This window comes from Macrotis lagotis, chromosome 3 (assembly GCF_037893015.1).
Source record: "Macrotis lagotis isolate mMagLag1 chromosome 3, bilby.v1.9.chrom.fasta, whole genome shotgun sequence".
NCBI lineage: Eukaryota > Metazoa > Chordata > Mammalia > Peramelemorphia > Peramelidae > Macrotis > Macrotis lagotis.
The window spans coordinates 172,834,390-172,857,693 of record NC_133660.1 but is presented as its reverse complement, the minus strand read 5'-3'; the positions used below and the strand labels follow the sequence as shown (position 1 = coordinate 172,857,693).

Sequence of the window (23,304 nt, the reverse complement as noted above, 5' to 3'; positions counted from 1 at the left end):
TACACATACACACACATAAAGATATGGGTCTATATTATATGCATCTTTACAACTATTGAAGTTGAAAAGTACACCAAAATTTTTGGTATATCACGTGTGCTTGCAAATAATGATCAGAAAATAAATTTCTAGAATTTTTGATTTTTTAATTTCCTTTTATTAACTTCTTTTATTATGGGGAGGAGATGATGACCTTTTCATCTAGTTAGGAAGGTTCTGAACTGGATCAAATCTGTATCATAAAATGCAAAAATTTCCTTAGATCCTTAAACATTCCTCAAAGGAAAACATCAAAAAAGGGAGTCAAGGCTTCCCAAATAATTCGATTGGCCTCATTTGAGGAAGGAATTCTATTGATGTGGGCTCTGTATGTGTGTGTGTGTGTGTGTGTGTGTGTGTGTGTGTTGTGTAAAATTTCCCCATTTTTTCTTAAGAGTTCTCCCAAGCCTATTGAAGCTGACAGCTTTTTAAGTAAGAGACAGTGGGGATTCCTTTTAGGATATGGGCAAAATCACATTACCCTTCCAAGGTCTCCTTCCAATTCTGAAATTCTATGATTCTGTTAACCAGTTTTTTCCCCCATTATAATCCTGCCAGTCCATTCCTCACTCCCCTGTAACTCACAAAATGTTCTCTTAATTTAATGTGACAGAGTTTTTTAAAAAGACAATGTATGGCTTCACATTTTATATATAGCAGCATACATTTTCTATAATATAAAACATCATATCACAAAATACTTTTAACATTAAGCAAAAAATGGTTTCATCACAGATGACTATAAGCTACCTACTGTCCCATTCACTAACTATAACTACTTTTGATTATTCATCAGTTCTCATCAACACTGTCACGCCATCCCTGGCATTGAAAGAAAAGATCAAAATTACTCTTTGTTACATGCAAGGACATTGCTACCCTTTGAAAAGGGGGAACGACAAGTCTAGATAGGAAATTGGAATTTGAGCTGAGATTATTCCTTAGAAATCAGTGGATGGCTTAAATCTTTAGGAATGATGTCCTTGGATTAGAAGAAATGAAAGTTTTGGTGCAAATGAAAATAATGATTTAATCCAACTTAGGGAAGTCAGCTGTAATAGTCCCTAAGGGAATTTGAAGTGTGACCAATGAACCCAACTACTTATATGCTCTTCAGAACATTCTGAACTTGGTATTTCCCCAAAAATTCTGTTCCTTAACACTTCAGGACTCTTAACTATTTCCTGTTTTCAGAGCAATCTCCTATCATCAACTAATGTGACCTCTCAGTATCCCTTTAGGGAATTGCAGCATAAGTGGAATTTTGAAGTTTTCTATCATTCTACTGCTATGACCAAGAGCAGCATGCCTTTTGAGTTTTTAGATTTCAAAGACTCCCAAGATTAAAAGAGATTGTTAGGGGGTGGCTAGGTGGCTCAGTGGATAAAGCACCAGCCCTGGAGTCAGGAGTACCTGGGTTCAAATCCAGTCTCAGACACTTAATAATTACCTAGTTGTGTGGCCTTGGGCAAGCCACTTAACCCCCTTTGCCTTGCAAAAACCTAAAAAAAAGAGATTGTTAATAGGTGTCCCAATCTATTTCTCAAATACTGAAAGATGAGTACTTGTACTAATGGATCTTTCTTACATGGAGGGTTCCCTATAGAAGCAGAAATAACATATCAAGATAATTTTTATGTTGATTTTTCAGGAAATAGAGCACTAGAATCTACTTTATTCAAAAATAAAGTCTTATTTGTCTCATATAATCTTAAAATTACCATGTAATAAGAGTATTCATGGGATATTATAGCTCTTTTTGTTTGTGGCATAATAATTGTTATAGAAATAGCTTTTATATATTTCAAGACATAATTTCTGACTTCAGGAAGAATTTGATTTTTTACATGGAAGATCCTTTAACACAAGTTCCCCAAGTAACTACTGTTCTTCAAATGTTATTTGAAATAATACTACATCCAACATTTTACCAAAAAGGGAGAGTTCTGACTAAAATAAATGGCTTGTAGGGAAATGATAAAAGAAAATTAAGTATATATTATAGCAGGAACCCCCTACTGGCATCATTACATCCTACAAAGACTAGGGACTCAACCTATCATTCTTTTGGTATAGGAAACTCCTGAGGAAACAAATGCCCTCTACCAGTATAGGTTGACAACTTCCTGCCACATGGTCTAACTTTTAGTCTTAGAGAGTAGAATAAACTAGAGCACTGAGAGGTTAAGTGTCTTGCCCAGGTTTATTCAACTGATATGTGTCAAAATAGACATGAATTCTTGACTTTCAGGTCAGTTTTATCCAATCCATCATTTTGCTTTCCACATGGCTCCTTGAAAAATCTCCCATTCTTTTTCTCCCCTTCTTAGCAATTCTAGTTTTACAAGAAGAGCACATTAGGAAAAGTTTTTTTTGTCTTTGCCCAGGTATTTCTACAAGAATCTAAACAGCTCCTCAGTATATGTTGATGAGGGAAGCAGTACAGGCAACCCTTTTAGGAAAGAAGTCCTCATAGAATCCTTAGCAATCATTTCAGTCTTCTCTATTCCTATGAGGGTGGACTTGTTCTTCCTTATACTAGGATATGAGACTTCCTAACTTTAGTTACTAATGACTTTAGAAATTGGAAATGAAAACCTTGATTAAAATGAAAACCTTGATTATTTCTATCTGCTTTAAGTTCATAAGCTAATTTCTACTGTCTTATAATAAAAGAGCTTTAGTTCACTGATTCTGGGTGTTAGCCAATATAACTCCCTTAAAGATAATGGAGAGTAGAAAATGTATACATTCCAGAGCAAGACAGATGTCATCATCTTACATTTTCAATGCACAAGTTCATTCCATTATCATTACAAGCATCTTTCTGCTTCCCTAAAGTAATATATATATATATATATATATATATATATATATATATATATATATATATATATATATATAAAATCATTCAGAGATGGACTGACCTTAGCAAGGGCTGTGACTCTAAACAGAAATTAGGAGAAATTAGGAGAAAAGCCTGGATCACAAATTAGTAATTAGTTATTAATCTAACAGTACAATAATTTTCCAACATTTAAGGGAATGGTCACCAGGGAAGAGCATTTTGTATAGGAAAGTCAGGGTGAATGATAATTGTAACCATAGCCCTTATCAGAATACACTCCTCAGAGCAAAAGTTGGAAGAAAGATAGAGGGTTAGAGGACAAAATGTGGGATAATGGGCCTGAGACTAGGGCAAGATAGGGTAATTTTGACAATCAGAACCCAGAGACACAGGCATAATAAACTCATAGAAAAAAAATCACATCAGTTACACATATAATGTATAAAATTTTAAATAAATGAGAGTTTCTGATAGAATATTGTTGGGTTTTTTTCAATACCCACTTTTGAAGAAGGCCAAGGACATCAATGTCTTGATGTCTGTGAAAAATGGGTTTAAATGAGTCAGAGTTGCACAAAGTTGTCAACCTCACTCTGTCTTCCCAAGTCATCAAAATTCAGTGGCAGAATGACAGTCAAAATGATTAGTGATGGCTCAGGATGTAGTGAATAATATTGGTGTCAACTTGTTCTCATCTGACCATTCCCACTAGGTGAAGTTTTTATATGCTTGAGGTAAACAACATGCCAACAGGTTTGAAGCCAGTCATTACCCTTTATCTTGTTCAATCCATCTGCTCAGACAGTTTACCTGGATATGGATGCTACTCATGCAGCAGCATATATATTTTAAAAATAAATTTATTATGGATTTATTGTTGACATTTAAAATTTTTTAGTTCCAAATTCTTTCCATCCTTCCATTCCTTCTCCTACTCACAGAGCAATATGATATCAATTATCTCTCTATCATTTTATGAAATCATCCAAAACATTTATCCAAATTATGTTGCAAAAAAAATCCAAAACAAAATGAAAAAGCAAAAAAAAACTAAAGTGAAACAATTAAGCTTAAATCTGCAGTCACTTTATCAGACTTCCTACTCTCTGGGGAATGAACTTACATCCATTTGAACTGTCTTGGATGATTATATTGTTCAGAGTGTAGCTGAGACTTTCAATGCTAGTCATAGAATTCCTTTAATGATAAAATTTAAATCAGTATGTTAATACGGAATTGTGATTTCTTTGGTATAAAAACTGCTCAACTTCTCTTTCACTTATACAAGTTACAAGTTTTAGGAGAAATTTTTATTCTTTTATTTTTATACACTTAATTCTTTAAGAATCCAAACAGTCCTTCAGTATTGATTTTTTGATAAGGAAGCAGTTTAAGAGAGTTCCTTGAGGTTCAGGGAACCAGGATCAGATGTGGGATTTGTACCCAGACCTTTGGGACTTCTTTCCTAACACTTTACCTAAATTTCCACATTATCTCTAGAAGTAAAATACCTGTGACATAATATAAAAAGTGCTGGGCTTGGAATGAAGATGACTCTAGTTTCAAATTCCACTTTTGCTACTTATTAGGCACAAGACAATTTGTATAGAGTGGAAACACCTTTAATGTCTTTTTATTTTACTTGAGAATATTAAGATAGATATATTTCCTAGTCTAAAATCCTTTCCATATTTTACCTTTGAATAAATATGTCAAAGATTAAGAATAAAGACTAAATCATGAGTACAGGAAGTAAAGTTATAAATCAAATAAAAGAGTCAAAAGTACCTCTATCTAGTTAAGATTGTTTTCTTACCTAGGCTCAAAGATGATTTGGACCAATTTAAGAACACAGCCCTGTCTTCCATTCAGAAGGGATTAAGAGATTAATAATAGGGGAGACATCCTTTCAACTCTTGCAGAAATTGGTCTACTTATAGTAGAAGATTAAGTAGCTATTAAATTTTAGCCTTAAAATGTTTTTTGGCACTGTGACTCTTTCCTTGTTTAAAAATTCCTAAAATATTACAACGCGTATTCTTGGGGAGAGAGATATTTAAGAGTATGTGGGGACTGTGTCAGTTTGAATTTTTCTCTAAGATAGAAATATATGGATTTAGGTTAATGATAAATTAATAAAAATTATTTTGACAGATTTGTACCCAAAATGCAGAGCCTATTATTAATATAATTTCCTTCTACAATAGATTTTTTAAGTCCCAGCTTGATCTCAAACTAATTGGAATAAAAGTCTAATAATTCCCTCAATTTAGAATATGTAATAAGATTTTATTCTCACATTAAAGAGAAAAAGGAAATTAATGCCTCTTTAAGATATTTTTTGAAAACCCAAATAAGAACAATTTCTTTTCATTTTATTAAAAAAAATAGCGCTCCTTGAAAAATAAAATAGAGCACAATAGAATGCTCTCTTACCAGAGGGTTGCTAAAAATATTTACTGGTTTTCTTCCTTCAAATACAAAATGTGCTATTTCATTTGGAGACCTGCAGGTAATTATTTTATCAATTTTAAGGCTTTGTGCCAATTGTGCAACCTCTTCTGAGATAGCTCAGATGGACAATTTGTGATTCTGATATTTTTGTTTTAATGTATTACATTTACAAAGGAAATATAAGTAGAATGCAGTTTTCAAAAAGAACAATGACAAAGTCATTTTCTGTCTTTATTATGGAAAAATAACATGTATAGGAGCTTATCTGTTACTTAGTATATTGCCAAATACTATTTCAAATAAAATATTAATTATGCTGCATCATTATTAAATACTCACTGATCAAACCCTCCTAATTGTAAAAGGTTATTAAATCAAAGCTATTCCTAAGCAAGAATGATTCCCTGTTATTTTTCTTTTGAGATAGGTATGAAGATAAAGGCATTTGAAATATCTTTTAATTTAAATGTGGCACTAGTTAAGCAAGAATGAATTGATTATGAAATTTTACAGAGAAGCTTTTATTGTGGTCAAGATCAGAGTATGATTAATAAACAATTTAGAATCCATCAGTATCAGTAATTAGGATTCTTCATTTGTTGTCTGTGCTCAAATAGATATATTTTGCTTCTATATTCTTTGAACTTTAAACCAAGTATATCATAAATCATTTAAAATTTTCCAATATACCAGACAAAGACAGTATGCATAGTTAAATATATCAAATTCTATACATAGGAAATATGTTCTTTTTTAGGTTTTTGCAAGGCAATGGGGTTAATTTGTTTGCCCAAGGCCACACAGCTAGGTGATTATTAAGTGTCTGAGGCCGGATTTGAACTCAGGTACTCCTGACTCCAGAGCTGGCGCTCTATCTACTGTGCCACCCAACTGCCCTGGAAATATGTTTAAAATGGAAAAGTAAACAAAAGTAAAATTGAAAAATTTTAAGTTGTCATTTGACAAATTTCTTTTTTTCTGTCTAATATAATACATAACATTGAAGTACAAAAATGACTTTTACTGTTGTGATAGTTTATTGCATGAACTCATGTGAGCATCGTAATTTATTAATGCTTTTGTTTTCATGAAACCTAGAAAAGATGCACACATTTTCCACATGAAAGAGAACAAAAAACATATCTCTGTAGAGATTCCAACATTCAAAAAATCTAGTAAGATCTTATTCATCATATACAACTTACTGCTAATTTATGAATTGAGTGAATCTTGATTTGTCAGACAATAGATTTTGAGTGGAATGTTAATTTCCTTCAGTGTTTTACAATGTTACTTAGCCTGTTAGAAGAGGAAGTGGTTTTAGAATAGGCATTCTTTGTATCCTTTTTCACTCCTATCTAATGCATTTGCATCCCAAATCTCTTGAGAGTTTATGTTGTGAGGATAATCTACAGCTGTTTGACATGAGAATACCTAGGAATCTGAAACATATAAAATAAAGATACAATTATACTTAAGGGAGAGATTTAATGAGAACTATTAGCCTTTTAGAAGAATTTTTTCAATCAATAATGAACTTACTATCAAACACTTGAACTATCACAAGAACTTCTTAAATCAATACACAATACAAATCTATAAAATGACATATAAAATGAGAAATTAATGCTTCCTAATTAATTTCCTTGGGATGACAATTAAATTTTCCCTGCTGGCCTAGTTAGTCATAGTTTAGCATGAGGCCCTGTGGATTTCCAACTACTATGGAGGATAGAAGGAGGAAAAAATAAAAAGACCATGGAAGGGGAGAGAGAGAGAGAGAGAGAGAGAGAGAGAGAGAGAGAGAGAGAGAGAGAGAGAGAGACAGATAGAGAGGTAGAGGCAAAGAGAGAAAGACAGAGAAACAGGGACACACACATGCACACAGTGACAGATATAGAAACAGGGACACACACATGCACACAGTGACAGATATATTGAGAGATGACTCGTTGGGCGAGAAATAGAAATTCAAGGAAAGAAAGAAAAAGAAAAAATGAGAATCTCCTTTGTTTTCTTGGTCAGTTTGGAAAGAAGAAAAAAATGGGAGATGAGGCTACTATTCTTGAGGCTGCTCAAAATAGAAGGGAGAGATAAAGGTTAGATGTCAAAATTCCAGAAGATTTGTCTAAAACCTTGCTTGCTACTTAAAATCAAATTAGTGACATGCTACTAGTTAGAAGATTTCTTGCTAGGACTCAAAACTTGCTCATCTCTCAAGGTTGAAATAATACTTATAAAATCTTGATCCTAGAGGGTGAAGCAATATATTTGATTCTTCCAATAAAGGAATCAAGAGGATTCAGCTCTATTCCCAAAAGAAAACTGCACACATGATTCATAATATACTATGATTCTGAATTTAGAATGATTTGCCCTGTTCATAAGAGATACTTATCTGCTTAGTACATGATCCACTGTGTACTACCATAAAGGGGCTGAATCTCATCCTGTTTAAATTATGAGAAAGTACTAGTTGCTAAGGATAATGGAGCTGTGTTTAGAACTTCTCCAGTTTTCTTTTATTGCTTAGTTACTTCAAATGCACATCATTATTATTGATTCATTTTTAAACTTTTTTAAAATTATTACCTATTCCATTTTTTATTTTCCAAATATTCTTTCAGATGACGGAGATCAATGGAATCACTTGTTCATTCCCCCCATCCCATAATAGATTCTCCAGGCAAGATTTTGGCTCAACATAAAGACTTTCCATATAAAAAATAATGGTATACCGTTTGATGAAATAAGCTGTATGTCAATGGAAGAATTTAAGCAGGGTTAAAGTTATATCTAATCACTTCCTATGTACAAATTGATGAGGTGGTAATTTGGGGAAAATAATTTATATATATATATATATATATATATATATATATATATATATATATATATATATATGAATTCCAAAATATATTTTGATATTTAGTTTTAAAAAATTGATTTGAAATCAACAACTAACAAGGATTTTTCAGTAGGTTTGTCTCGCTAATGAAATTCATCTTTTAATCTTCTCTAGATTTATTCCCTTCTTTGAGTTCTACTCCTGATTTTCTGGAATTCTTTCATCATGCCAGAACAACCTTTTCACTCTGGAAGTTCACATCACCCCTTCCCCTGTAGCCTCTCACTCGGATTTGCCAGTTCCTTCTAGAGGCTTTATTTTAAGGGAAATACTTGAGATTTATTTGCCTAGAAGTGGTTGAAGAAGCTATAGGACAATAAAAAAATGATTGGCAAGGTTGAGTGGTAAGACATACACACACACACACACACACACACACACACACACACATACACACACACAAATGCACACACAAAGATGTTCAAATCTTTGGGATGACCCAGCTCTAAGGGTCAGGATGGGTAAAAGTAGATAGAGAGAGAAGAAGAAGTTATGGAAATAGCATGATTTTATTAATTTTCTGCATACATTCATATCCAGTAGAAAACAATGTCAACAGTGTTGTATACCCAAGAGCTGTCAAGGAGGATGAGAATTTTTTAAAAGGTTATTTAAATTAGCAATCAGGAAGTCCTTGGTAACCTTTAATAGAGATATTTAAGTAGAATCATAGAGTCACATATGGGATTATGAGGAAATAAGGAAAGAATGAATGGTGAGCAAGTGGAAGTATAGCATAAACAACTTTTTCAAGAAGCATAACAATGAAGGAGATAGATGAATGGTAAATGGGTGAGTTAAAAGGGTCAATAGAAGTTAATTTTTAAAATGATGGTCATGCAGTCTCCCATTCCTAGAACTCTTTTCACATCAACTCATGGATGGAGTGACTTTCTTTTTTTCAGTGACCAACTCATATGCCAACTTCTCCATGAATCTTTCCACTACTCTCCTCCCTCAAGGGAAATGATACTCCTCTCATCATTTTTGTTCGAGTACCTTATAGTTGATTTATATAAATGTTTTATACATTTCCTTTTGTATACTTCAATATTTCAACATTCTTTTAAAACATGGAAAATTAAACAAAATAGTCTATTTACAATATGGCATTACATGCTTCATCCCACCCCTTTAGACCATTATATCTCAATTTAGAGTTAGAGAAAGAAGTAATGCTCTATCATTAGCTTTTTTTGGACTAATTGATTATTTTGTTGATCTGAATTCTGATATATTTTAGGATGTTTTCTATACATTAATGTATAATCCTTTTTATTATTATGTGCATTTGTATTCCCTTTATAATTTGTGTGTTTATCCCTCCCTTAGCTCTCCTTACTTAGATCTCCTTTGTATTAGGTCATATGAGTCTACCCCAATTTCTTTTAATTATGCATATTCATCTTTTATTATATACCATAGTGATATTTCTTTACATTCATATACTGCAATTTTTGCTCATTGCCCAATCAATGGGAAGTCATTTTGTTTATATTTTTTTAGCCACAAAAGTTCTTGCTATAAATATTTTGGTGCTGCTATCTTGCCTTTGATCTTCATTCAGCATATGCCCATTAACTGCATTCATTTTAATTCACCTTAACAAATACATATAAAATTCCTACTATATGCAATACATTGAGTAGGTGTTGGGTATACACATTTGAACATGAAACAGTCCTTGATGATACAAAATGCATGAAAAGTTTCATCAATTTAACTAGGATACTTAAAAAAATTCCTTTAGAATGGTTGAATTAGTTCATGCTTCCAGTAATTATTTATTAAGTATACCTATTTTCTCATAATCTTTTTTTAATATTAAATGCTTGTTTTTAATAGATTTGTCAATCTCTTGGGAATAAAGGGAATGATTTATTTCACTACAAATGTCTCAGAATTCTTTTCTTTGGCTTATTCTTTTGTTCTCTGGCACCTCTTCCCCTTATATTTTGGTTATTTGGGAATATAGCCTCATCCTTCTTTGTTTCCTCATTGCCTGCGCTCAAATCAAGACATTACCCATCCTGATGTCATTGATCCTTTTTGAGAATGAGAGTGATGGACTAAGAGCAGCCTATCCCAATGACTTGCGTGTTGTATTCCATTACTTCAGTGGTTCTGTCACTTATTCAAACTGAATGTTCTGACTAATGGTTGAGTTTCTTCATGATTCTAGTCTATATCCTCTCAAGTTGTTGTTGTAGTTTTTTAAATTTTTTTATTTTTTTGTCGTAATTTTTTGACAGAAGCAAAGGCAAAATCATTCACATTCTTCTTGGGGAGATGTCCTTCCTTTAGCCATGACCTGTCCTCTCCCATTTTCTGATATATGACTGGGAATAAGATACATTAGAGAAAGTAGAAATGGAGAAGACTGTCTCAATAAAATAACAGGTGAAGTTATTCAGTTTCTGAGCAATGGAGATGGTTTGGATTATTATCTATATACTTTATTATGAAAAAATTACACATTTATAAAAATAAACTTTGGGTTTAAACGAAGCAACATCTTATCATTATTATTATTCAGATTTTTAAAATAAATGATTCTGATAAACTTTAAAAATATTGAACTAACAAATTTCAGTGACTTCCATTTAAAATTTTTATTACTTTATTTTCATTTTGTGTGTCTTTGGGAAAGAAATTATGTTATGGTAATTTCTAGTGCTTGCTCTAAAGTTCTGAAGAACTCCAAGCATATTTATCATTTAAGAGAGGAATAAAGTATTTTGCTTTTTGTTCTCATTCATTCTAGACTATTTTGTTAGAATGGTCTGTGTAATCTCTGTCGTTATTCCTTTGGAGAACTTTGAAATTGTTTTCCTCTTCTGAAGGGAAAATCATGCCCAAGGCAAAGTTTTATTTCATCTACTCTGCTTCAATTTTCCTCTGCTTTGACCATTAACTGATTTTATCACACATTGCTGTTTATGTAAAATGTGCTAGTACTCTCTGAGTATTAACTTTTCCCTTTAGCTATTTTTCTATATTAAATTCTTAATTTTTGAGACTTGATAAATATTGTAATATAGGATTATGTTATTTATATATACTGATAATTAATAGACAAAATTCTGATTTTCAGTATAATATGAAGTGCTGTCAATGAACTTGTATTTCTTCTCTGAATAGAAATATATTACAATATAACCTGTTGTGCAGCATAAGGAGTCACAAGGTGGTGCTAAATTTCAGCTCCAATATTTAACTATGTGATTATGGGCAAGGGTTCTGTGTCCTCATCTATAAAATGAAGTAGTTGAACTAGATGGCCTTAAAAGCAACTTTCAGTTCTTATTACTGGATGATGTTTATCTAACAGGAAACTCCCAGTGACTAGGAAAATGACCTATTTGTATTCTATATTTTCAAAACAAGGTTCATCCCTCCCATCTTCACAGGATTTTGTGTTTTCTACTATCTGAGACTTTTGAGGGTTGGAGGGGGTGTAAAGCATCCATCAGGACTGTGCCAGATGGCTAATCTGTTCCTTTGACTCTTAATATGTTACTGTGGAGACAGGCAGAGGCTCTACCCCATAGCTAAGAGTTATCACTGGACCTTTCACAGAATAAGGCAAGATTAGGATAATTAAGGCAAATCCCATTCCAGCTGGACCTTTCTTCCAAAAAATTCTTAGTATAATGGATTCCTAGAGAGTATAAGAGAGTTGGAAAAAAAGAGATTTCTGATGACCTTCCTTGTTCAAGTACATGTTTCTAGTTACATAAAGATTGAATATGCTTTAGTGTGGGTGAGTTTTCTGTCTTTGTGTAATACTGAAATAGCATTCTGATTGATACTGAAAATATTTCTCTTAGGAAATAGCAGGACAAGTGAGTTATCTAATACTGCATTTTAAAGAACATGAAAATAACTTTACCTTCTTCCTACTGTGTCAGTCTGGTGCAAATGGTCCATAAAGAACACTCTGGAATGATGGATTACTGAGTCCTTTTCAGGTTTTCTTAGCCACCCTTGTTGTTCACCAATGACTCCAAGCACCTATAGCATGTGTAGTGGCCATACCCTAGCAAAGCATATAGGCAGACAGGCCAAACTAAGTTCAGGGTAACCAGCAAACCTCAAGCCTGTCAGAGAGTTAGGGGAATGTCTACTCTATGAATGCAGAGATTTCCCTTGCTGGAGTGGGTTGATAAGAAAAATTTGTTCCAATGGCCAAGAAAGTGGAATGCTTAGAGCTTGGACAGACATCAAATCTATGATGTATCCAATGCATCCAAGGTCATAGCCACTGATCCTGATTTTTGTCTTGGCACTGAACCTTTATGATTCCGGAAGAAAGAATGGGGCTGGTCACTTTGTACTTCTCTGTCTTACTTAAATCCAATTCACACATAGGTTAAGATGACTGGTCCTCTTCATAATGAATAATGGACAACCACTGAGTCAATACAAAGTCTATGTCTGAGGTACTTCTGTCTTGTAACTTTTAGTATTATTTCATGCTTCATAAAATATGACATGTATTTATTTCCTAATGTATATTCACACGCAAAAAATAGGAAGAGTGCAGTAGACTCTATGAGCTCTGTTGTTCTGGGGATGTAATTAAATTTTGAAATGGGACTGAATAGCAGAGTATAAAATATCTATGTCTCCTTTTCTAGGAACTTTGAGGGTCAACCATTTGGCATAGTTCTATTTTAGATTTTTATTTTATTTTCTTTTACATCTGATAAAATATATGGAGTTGTGGTTAATAATATGTGAGTATTGTTTGGATAAGAAATTGATTGATCTGTCTCTATTGGTGTGGATAGGAGGAAAACCACAAAAGCCTGATTCAGGCCATTCTGATCGTTCAGATTTGTAATTGGAGACACATAAGACATTGGCAGACTATATGACATTTAACAAAAGGAAATTTACTTAACAAGGAGATGGAAAGGATATTCAACAAGGAAACAGTATTGATTCAATTAAGTAAAACATTCTCATTCTCTCTCTCTCTCTCTCTCTCTCTCTCTCTCTCTCTCTCTCTCTCTCTCTCTCTCTCTCTTTCTCCATAAGTCATTGTAACTTGCTGGTCAGAGGCCTGGGCCAGACCTGAGAAAGTGGAGGACTGTCTTTTGCATTTCAGTTGCTAAGAAGCTGCTTTAGTGGTTTGAACCTTACTTCCTCTGACCAAGTAAGTTTTAAGACAGTTTCATTACCTTTTTAAAAAACACAAAATAATAACAAATCTTGTCTGTCCTGAGTGTGTGTGGGGATAAATGTTGTTATTCTCAAGCTTGAACCTTGAATGTTTCCCTGAGGAAGTAAGGAAAGATAATCTTTGTCCATTTTCCTTCATTCACAGGTGTTATGCTACTACTCTTAGCCAAGATTTATGTGTAGCCAGGAACTGGACAAAGTCCAATACAGTAGGATTAAAAAGAGGGAGCATACTTTATTTCATTTGGGGAATAACTAAAAAATTGTGGTTCATGACTGTGGTAGGATATTACTATGGTCTTAGAAATGATGAAAATAAAGAAGCATGAAAAAAACCTACATGAATTAATAATGAATAAAAAAACAGGACCAGGAAAGCAATACGTAGTTAATAATTTGGTCATTACTAAAGCATCAGTTTAGCCATTACAACAATAATGTAAATTAAAAAACACAACCACTGCCACAAAGCAATCAAAACTGAATTTTACAAAGTTAATAAAAAACAACCTTGACTCCAAAGAAGATAAATGAGAAGATAGTTCTCTTCTTCCCTTGTAGAGATCACAGCTCATAGTTATGGAATTTTGCATCTGATATCAGATGTTTCCAGTGCATTGACTGGCACTGAATTATTTTCTTTTTTTTCGTAATAATTGTTTATTACAAATTTGGGCTTTCTGGAAAGGAGAATATAAGGGGAAATTTTGGTGATACAAAGACAAGATAGATCAATAAAATCTGTTTTTAAATAAAGAGATAAAGGTTTATAAACAGTTGAAGCAGAACTAGAGAGTTTCCCTCCAACTAATTTCCTGGGATGTACTTCTGTCATCTGGCTAGCCATGTGAAAAATTTCTACCAGTCACTTTATAATGCCAGCAGCAATGCTCTGATGAATAAGTAGTGCATCCTCCCATTCATCTTGGATGGATTCTTTACTCCTTTGCCTTTTTATTGTATTTGGAGGAGTGGAGAAAAATAATTTGATATTAAGATCATTGGATGTAGGAAATTGCTAGTTACCATGTTGAGCCTAGGAACACAAAAAAGTTAACAAAATAAACAAATGAGAAAACTTGGAATTGGTAACTGTTTCTGCTATATGCAATTTTAATAACTGTACATTTAAATCATTTAACAGTATATTGAAACTTTTGTTGTAAAGTCCCATCCACTTCTAAGTGAATCATTGCACATTCTTACTGTGATGCCTCATTGTGGTAGGGACATGATCCAGAGCACAAGTATAAAGTATGTTTTATAATGTGAGAAAGACTTTCAATATAATAATAATTAGCAAATAGAAAGTTCTTTTGCACGTGATTTTTCATTTGATCACAGGCAAAGACCAATTGTCACTATTAGACTAACCACTTAGTTATGAAATCTTAAGACACAGCAAGTGATGACACAGAAAAATGAGAAATGAGTTTTGTTCTGGTAAAACTCCTTTTCACTTCTGCAGTGTTGGTTCAGAGTGGGGAAAAAAGGTGGCAATGAGTGCAAAGATAAGAAATCATTTTGTTTTTAGACTATGTTTAACATGGACAAGCTATTGGGTGCTAAAAATATGAAATTCTTGTCCAATGATCAATGAATTTACATAATTCTGAAGATATTGAAACATCAATTCAGCAGAATTGTAAGCTCCTTGAAGGGCTGGTTAGTTTCATTTTTGATCTTTTGGTTCCCTATAACAGAGCAAGTGCTTAATGTTTGTTAATTGAATTGCTTCAGCGTTCTTACCACAAATGGAATAGGACAAGACAAAATTGAAGTTAAATGAAAGGATGATTTTCTGCAAAGGAAAATAGTGGAGTTGCTTTTATCACGTATCCTAAAGCTTGCTAATAAGTCGCGTAGAAAAAGCAGGCATGTTATGTATGACAACTGGCATCAATGGAATGAGTTCTCAAACTGATATCACCAATCTGTTAAGAGTATTGGAATAAAAGAACTAAGGACTTTATCTGGGTAGAGGATGGGCAGTAGTTACTTGCAAAATTCACTCTTATAAGAATTTTGTATTTCTGTATAGTTGAATGTTTTTGAAAAGCTTTCACATGAATTGTCATATTTGATGAGATAGATCATTTTTGGTAGATGAGGAAATTGTGATTTAGAGGGATTGTATCTTTTATAAATGAAGAAACTATGACCTGGAAGGATAATATGCTAACAAATACTGCCTATTATATGACTTACTTGCTCAATATTAAATAAATGATAAATATTAGTTTGGAATTTGAACTCAGAACTTCTGATTCGAATTTCAGTATTCTTTTCAAAACACCACATCTATAATTTGGATTCTAATAATTTCCATTACCATCATAAACAAAAATATTAGGTAAGCTGTCTCATTGTTAGAAGAAATCACATTGTTCACACAAGAAATAAGCTTTCAGGATAGCTAGTGGCACATTGGATAAAGTACCAGCCCTGGAGTCAGGAGGACCTGACTTCAAATTTGACCTCAGAAACTTGATACTATGTGACCTTAGTCAAGTCACTTAACCCCATTGCTCCACAAAAAATTGGAAATTAAAAAAAGAAATGTTTTTAAAAAAGTAATGCTGACAGAAGTTTTTCTTCATTTGAGCCCTTGTTATCAGCCCTATGTCTCCAGTCTACACAATTTTGATAATTTATGTGTCCCCTACTTATTAACATAGATTGGTAACATTTCCTTTGCAGTATAACATGGCATTTTTCTTATTTAGAATGGTGGTTTCTGTGTGTACTCTGCTATTAGAGGGTATTTATGCTGACAATCTATAATTTAGTATAGATGAGTGTGAGCAATGAGACCTGTATTTTCTGAACAGTTTTGCCTAATTCTTTAAATGCAAATTCATAATAATTTGCTTTTCTTATCTTCTACTTATTTGACATTTGATTCTTTTTATGTTCAATAAGGTGCTGAGGAAGGGGCTCCATCTCTTCTATCTCCCAGTCTCCTGTTGAGGCCCTCATCAGCTGGCCCGACCAGTTCAAGCAGCAAGCCATGTGGTCTCTTCTTTAAACTCTTCTTTTTTTATTGATTTCTTAATGTGTTGTAATTTCTTTTAATAAATCTCTCTATCTTCTTTCTAAAACCTGCATTCCTGAATCTGAGTTGTGATTGAACATGGGCAGATATCGAACTCAAGGAACAACCAGTGGCTACAACACAGCTAATAAGTGTTTGAAGTCAGATTTTAATTTAGGTCTCCCTGACTAATCCTGGCATTCTGTCCGTTCACTGTGCCCTAGGATTTATATTAGGAGGACCTTATTTTGAATATCAGTTCTGCTAATGCAAAGACAACCATCCAGTGTCAGCTTTATTTCTTTTCTTGACTGTAAGATGTGATGATAGAGACATTTTAGGATCAAGAGAAATTGATAGAATTCCTGTTGAATGGCCTCTGCCATTGAAGGACAGTTCCTCTGAGAAAGAGAAAATTTAGCAGTTCTTCAGGGATTAAGGTGGAGACTTGAATCCTCCACTGTGGAAAAAAAAAAGAAATAGTTGTTCAATCAGAGATGAAGAAAAAAAGTTAGTGATGCAGGAGAAAATGTGGCTGGCTAAAAGTTTGGGCAGAACATGAAATAATTCATGTAAAAGACCAACTCTGACCCAGAAGGAATTTTTGGGACAAAAAAAGGTTTATTTTAAATATTACTGTGATTAGCAGAAGTTAAAGGGAAAGTGACCAAAATCACCAAAAATGATTAATCAGTAAGGGAACTTAAAGGAGCAACATCAAAGACATACACCACTATGAGAGAATGAATAATAAGGAGAGGTAGAGGAGGAAGAGAGATTATGTGGGAAATCATATGCTCTATAAACAGGCTAGCTTCCCAGGAAGACAAACAATCAAGGGTTAAGTGGTAAAGGCATAGGAACATGAGAGATTATTTTGGGAAATCATGGTCCCCCAGAGTGGACTGCCTTCCCAAAGGAATATGAATAACCCAACTGAGGAGTGAGTGAGCTTTTAAAAGTGTAGAGAAATGAATTACTTTAGGTATATGTTAATGGGTATAATAACTCAGAGAGTTGAGAGGGGATAATTGGAGATATGTAGATCTCAAAGATTCAGTCCTTTCTGGCTATGGCAGGGATCCATTGTTTTGATGTTAGGAGTTTGTCTTATGCCTGGTGGGGCAAGGATTTACCTAGAATCCTTGCTGGAGAGGGACAGGGTACTTTTCTAAAAGTTTATCTACATCATCTCCTAACTTGGATAAAGGAATGGGGGTAGGAGGGTAGTCAGTGTTAATGTGAGATTCAGTCTTATGACAGAGATATATAATATTTCCCCCTACTTCAGTTAGCAACCATTGAATCTTGTATTGTCTTTATCTAGCATGGGTTTATAGAGAACCTTCTTATAGCCATGTTTTTTTGCTTTCTTCAGCAGTCTGAGAGCAGAAAAAGTAAATCATGGGAGAATATCCAGGTGAAAGTCAAACTAAAGAATTATGAGATTATAGAGGCAGTTCTATTTAAATGGGTGAAATGAGGTTCTGGCTAGGTAGGGAGGTTAATGTAGGGCATGGTGTAGAGGGAGTAGATTATATGTAAGGCATATTTTTCAGTGGCAATATTTCCTTTCATTAATTTCTTAATGGCAACAACTGCTGCTATTGCTGCTGCTACTGCTAATATCTCTCCCTTAGCTTCTACTAATCACAGAAATACTCAAATAAACCTTTTTTTAACCCTAAATTCTTCTGAGTCAGAGTTGATCTTTTAAGTGAATTCTTTCATGTTCACTCTAACCCCTGAAACCATTAGTCAGTCACATTTTGCAGCAGCAATTAGAACTGTTTCTTGGAATCAGTAAGGTCCTGGATTCAAATTCTACTTTAAATGCTTACTGACTGTGTGACCCTGGGCAAGTCAAGTGACATTCTATTCCATCTGTGAAATGATGGAGTTGGGAACTTCCAAGATCTTTCCCATCACTGATTATATGATTGAACCTAATTTCTGTGTGCCTCTTATCAGCTGATTGTATTGTTCCTTTAAGAAGCAACTATATCTAACCTGAGTAGCTTTAAGCAACTCTGATAGAACATACACTGAATCATGATCAGAAGTCATTTAGTTTCAGGCTCAGAATTCCTGGCTCTCTGTTCTTAACCCCCAATTACAATTTACATGAACCTTAATTCTTTGTGTTTTGCTTTGTTTGTCTTTTTTTGCTTCTGACTCTGTGCATTGAGCACAAACTAACATTCCCCCCCAGCCCGTGCCAACTTTGGTGGAATATAGTGACTTCACTTTCATCTTGCCCTTGGCCCTGATTCCACATACCACACAACTTCTCTCTACAGAAGCTCATGACATTCAATGTCTCCTTAGTCCTTCCTCATACAATACAGTTGCCTCCTCCTATCTTCTAGCATATCAACAGCCCTGATCAAGCTAACACTGCCTTTATATATGTGACAATAACAGATGATTATATTTGGTTTCAAGTTCTCAAAGGTAGATAGAATAATTTTTCCCTAGAGTAGCATATTGATACACTTAAAGGCATGCTCAGTCTCATAGATTCAAATCAGAACCATTACAAATTTGAGGTGAATAAATAGTTGGTTTCTAGGTGCATCTAGGTGACCCAGTGGATATAACACCAGTCAGGGAGTGGGGAGGTTCTGCATTCAAATGTCTCCTCAGACATTTACTAGCTGGTTTTTGGTTTTTAGACTATTCTTGCTATAGGCTAATGCATTAGGACCCAGTCCCTGCTCCTTCTGTTCCCACCTCCTAATACATATCAACATTCTTCCATATCTGAAGCAATGTTACTTGTTGGAGCTGGCTGATAATGAAAAGAAATGGAAAACTATGGCCCTGAGTGAGATTTCACGACTGAAAAATGCCTGGTTCTCTTCCATATTTCTGATTATTCATGTTTACTGGAATAATCTAGGTTGAACTGATCAGCAGTGAGGGGAGAAGGTGAGAGTGCCAGATAAACCTAGTATCTGATTTTTATATAATAATCCTTTGCATCTCTTTGGGAGGGGTGAGATTCTGATCATCTCACTCAGTGAACATGCATAAATCATTCCCCTCTTGCTCTTCTGTTGGTTGTCTCAGGTTAAAACTTCTTCCTCTGTTGAGGGTATTGATTTAAGGGTATTGATTGCTTTTGTAATTTTTGTCCTATTTTTTCTGCACAAGTCATAGTCTTCATAAAAAGCAAAAGATTTCTGGAGTAGTAATGATTAAGAATGAAAGTAATGAATGTGAGATGGGAGAAAAGGTAGTTTGGCAAGAAAGCAAGCCAGAATTATGGTTATTTATAGAAAAGAAAAAAGAGCAAGGAAATATTGTGAAGAGATGGAAACATTGGTTTGCAGGCAGGACTGTAGTCCCTTAGAGAAGTCTTTCAGTATGATCAGTAAAATGGTTGGCAGAAGAGCTTTATAAATATTATTGATTGATAATAGGATGGAATAGTTGAAAAGATGTCCAAGAAAGTTCACTATGACAACTTTCAATAGGGGTTCCTAACAGAAAACATTTAAGAACTTTTGGATTAAAAGTTTAAGGGATCAAATTTCTTTAAGGCATGCCTACCTACTATTTTCTGATCCCTGAAGTGCCCTAACAACAATAATGAACCATTGAGATTCAGTTTTCCTTTTAGCCTTTAGAAAAAGGAAATGGCTAAAAAGCATGGCATTAGTTTTGAAATTAAAATGAACTATAAAGGAAGTTGGTGTAATTTTCTATTTTTATTATAATTGTCATTATGAAAATGTACTCATGCCAGGCAATTTTCTGTTTTCTGGGAAACTAAGTACAACTCACCAGGAATAGATTATTATTCTGTGTCCTAGAACACTCCCTGATGTTCAAACAACAAAATTGAATTGGTGTACTATCATCTTTCTACATTTATCTGTTTTTTTTAAATTATGACTTCTGTTATCCCTCAAAATTCTGTGCTTCTGAGAGCAATATTAGGGATATATGTGGATTGAATAGATAGGGATACACGAATAGGCAAAGATCCTACATCAAGAGCTGGAAGAGAATATAAAAGTCATCTAGTCCACTTTTATACACAAGGATCTTGAAGCCCCAGCAAAGGTAAGAGACTTGTTTAAGATCATAAAAGCAATGTCAGAGGCAACATTTGAAGCCACAATCCTTGATTGCAGAAACAATGATGTTTCAATTATATTACAAATCATGGGAAAATAGGCAGGTTTTATAAATAATAGAACCATGGAAATGACCTATCATTTCTGAACATTATCATTTATCTTATTTGTGGAGTGACTTTGGGCAAACCATTTAGAAATTGTTCTTGGATGGCATATCATTTCAGATATATATCTGAAATGGTATGGCAAGATGGGTCATAAAAATATATATTATATCCACAACCATATGATATGTGGGTGTTTGTATTTGTGTTATAATGGAATAAATACTAGACCATCAGAAGATTTGGGCTTGAGTTCTAATTCTGCTCCATATGGCTACATGACCTTAAGCAAATCACTTACGCTTTCTGGATTTCAGTTTTTTAATCTGTAAAATGAGAGATTAGACTAAATGACCTTTAAGGTCTTTTACAGCACTGATGTTTTGTGATCTCACCAGAAGTCATTTTACTGTGGCATTTTATATCTGTTTTTGTCTTTATGTTAAAGATATTGAAATAATGAGATGAAAGGACCTATCATCTGAAAATTATGAGATCTCTGTGATGGGATTATAGATTTAAAACAGGATGGCCCTTTTAGGCTAAACTCTTTTTTACAGAGGAAATTGAGAGATTAAGTTTTTACATTTTCTTCTAATAACCTTCTTGCTCCTAAAATGTGAGCTCTTTGATGAATCAGGAAACTCATGTTTCTCAGCACAATTTCCCTATTATACAAATAGCCATAGTGTCTGTGTACACACACACACACACACACACACACACACACACACACACACATATGTGTGTGTCAAAAAACAAACAAATAAAATTCCAATAACACTCTTGGCAAGAACTTTCATATTGAAAAAAAATAGCAAGTGTTTATTTTAATCCTAAGGAAGATATGTTCTGACCTCTCAGAATCCCAACTTCTATCTTTAATACTGATTTTGTATAACAATGGTAAGAGAGGAGATTAAGTAGAAAGAAAAGAATGAAAATTCATCCATGACATTTCTTTTGAGTTTTCTTCTTGCTCACTTGTGCATCCTAGTTATGTATTAGGAAATTACTGTTAAGGTGAACATGTGATGAGTCCCCAGATACTGTGAGTTCCATGTGGTGTGACCATTGTCACCTGTGGGCATTAACTGTATGGGTGTTACTGCAAGGTAGAATCTTGCATTTTCTCTACCCTAACATTCTTTAAAGGAGACTTTAATTCCTATCAGGAGGGGAAGCAAGAAGTTCCTTAGAAGTAGGATGAGGGTGATACTGGGCTAGAATTATATCTATCTTCTCCCTTAAGTGGTTTGTTTTTTTTTGTGCAAGGCAAACGGGGTTAAGTGGCTTGCCCAAGGCCACACAGCTAGGTAATTATTAAGTGTTTGAGACCGGATTTGAACCCAGGTACTTCTGACTCCAAGGCTGGTGCTTTATCCACTACGCCACCTAGCCGCCCCTTCTCCCTTAAGTTTTAAAGTAGTCTAGGGGATGAGTCAAGCTAACTTTTGAACATTATTTTCATTAATGGGAGAAAAATAGGACCCCAAGCTTTGTATCGAAGACTTTCCCACCAAATAACAGTCATATAATAAATACACATGGGAAATAGCATAGAGACCCATTTATCATAGCAAAAGAACTCAGAGAAGGTATATATAGTATATTTTATTCTACCCAATACACAGTAACTCTCCCATTGTGAGGAAGGTGACTTTACTTGGCCAAGAAAGAGGAGCCTGAGGTGTCATCTAAATGGGATGTTCCCTGAAGTCTTTTGTATAGCAAGCTGAGAATAGGGACATGATGGAGACTATTGGTCCTGAAGAGGAGTTGACTTCTGTCAACTCCCCTCTTGGAGCTGTAAGTCAGAAATCTCCCAAACTTCTGTTGAACCTGAAGTGACTTGAAGCTGGAAGAGAATATGAAGATTTGATGAGAACTGAAGAGCTCTCCTCTTTTCTGCTCTCATCAACTCTACCTATTGTACCCTCCTCCCACACTTACTATGTGATCTTGAGATAATTACTTAACTGACCTTAGTTGGCCTCAGTTTCTTCATTTATAAAATGAGCTGAGGAAAAACAATGTCAAACCACTCTAGTATCTTTTTGAAGAAAATCCCAAATTGGGTCACAAAAAGCCAGACATAACTGAAACAACTGAACAACTACAAACATTTCCTATGAACTTTTAAATAATGTAAAACAAGTAATATAATGAGTTCAAAAGCATTTATCCAGTAGTCATGGATAGTAGCTCAAGTTGGTTTAGAATATAAATTCATACCCAAACCCCACCAAACACTATAGGGGAAGACTGTGAGCAGTATTGATTCACCAATGAATAAGAAGCAAGTACAGGGAAAAGTAAGTTAAAGACATTACAAGTTGATTGAATCAAATCATCCCAAGATTACTTAATGATCATTTGGCAGAGAAAATACGTGGATGAAAAATGGAAAAGAGACATCAAAATTTCTAGTGCATTTTTCTTCAGCAATGTAATTTAATCAACAATTTGGATTCTACAGATTTCAATGTCCTGAATGAGGAGGTAGCAATAAGAATAAAGAAAACATATGGAAAGACCACCTTGACAAGATCAAGCTGGAAGAGACTTGAGAAGTAATTTACTAAATTGTCTTCTTATTAAAGTTGACACAGTTTTGAGGGCACTGCAAGCACATGTTTACA

General features: G+C 34.1%; 1 long non-coding RNA gene across 1 annotated transcript in view; it reads left to right on the top strand.

The window, feature by feature from the left end:
• LOC141517967 (uncharacterized) overlaps window positions 1-16,479 on the top strand; it is a 44,159-nt gene extending 27,680 nt beyond the window's left edge. The window contains exons 3-4 of the long non-coding RNA XR_012477035.1: window positions 13,293-13,410; window positions 16,359-16,479. This is a non-coding gene — a long non-coding RNA (uncharacterized LOC141517967). The remainder of the gene's footprint in view (window positions 1-13,292; window positions 13,411-16,358) is intronic.
• The last annotated feature ends 6,825 nt before the right edge of the window (window positions 16,480-23,304 follow it).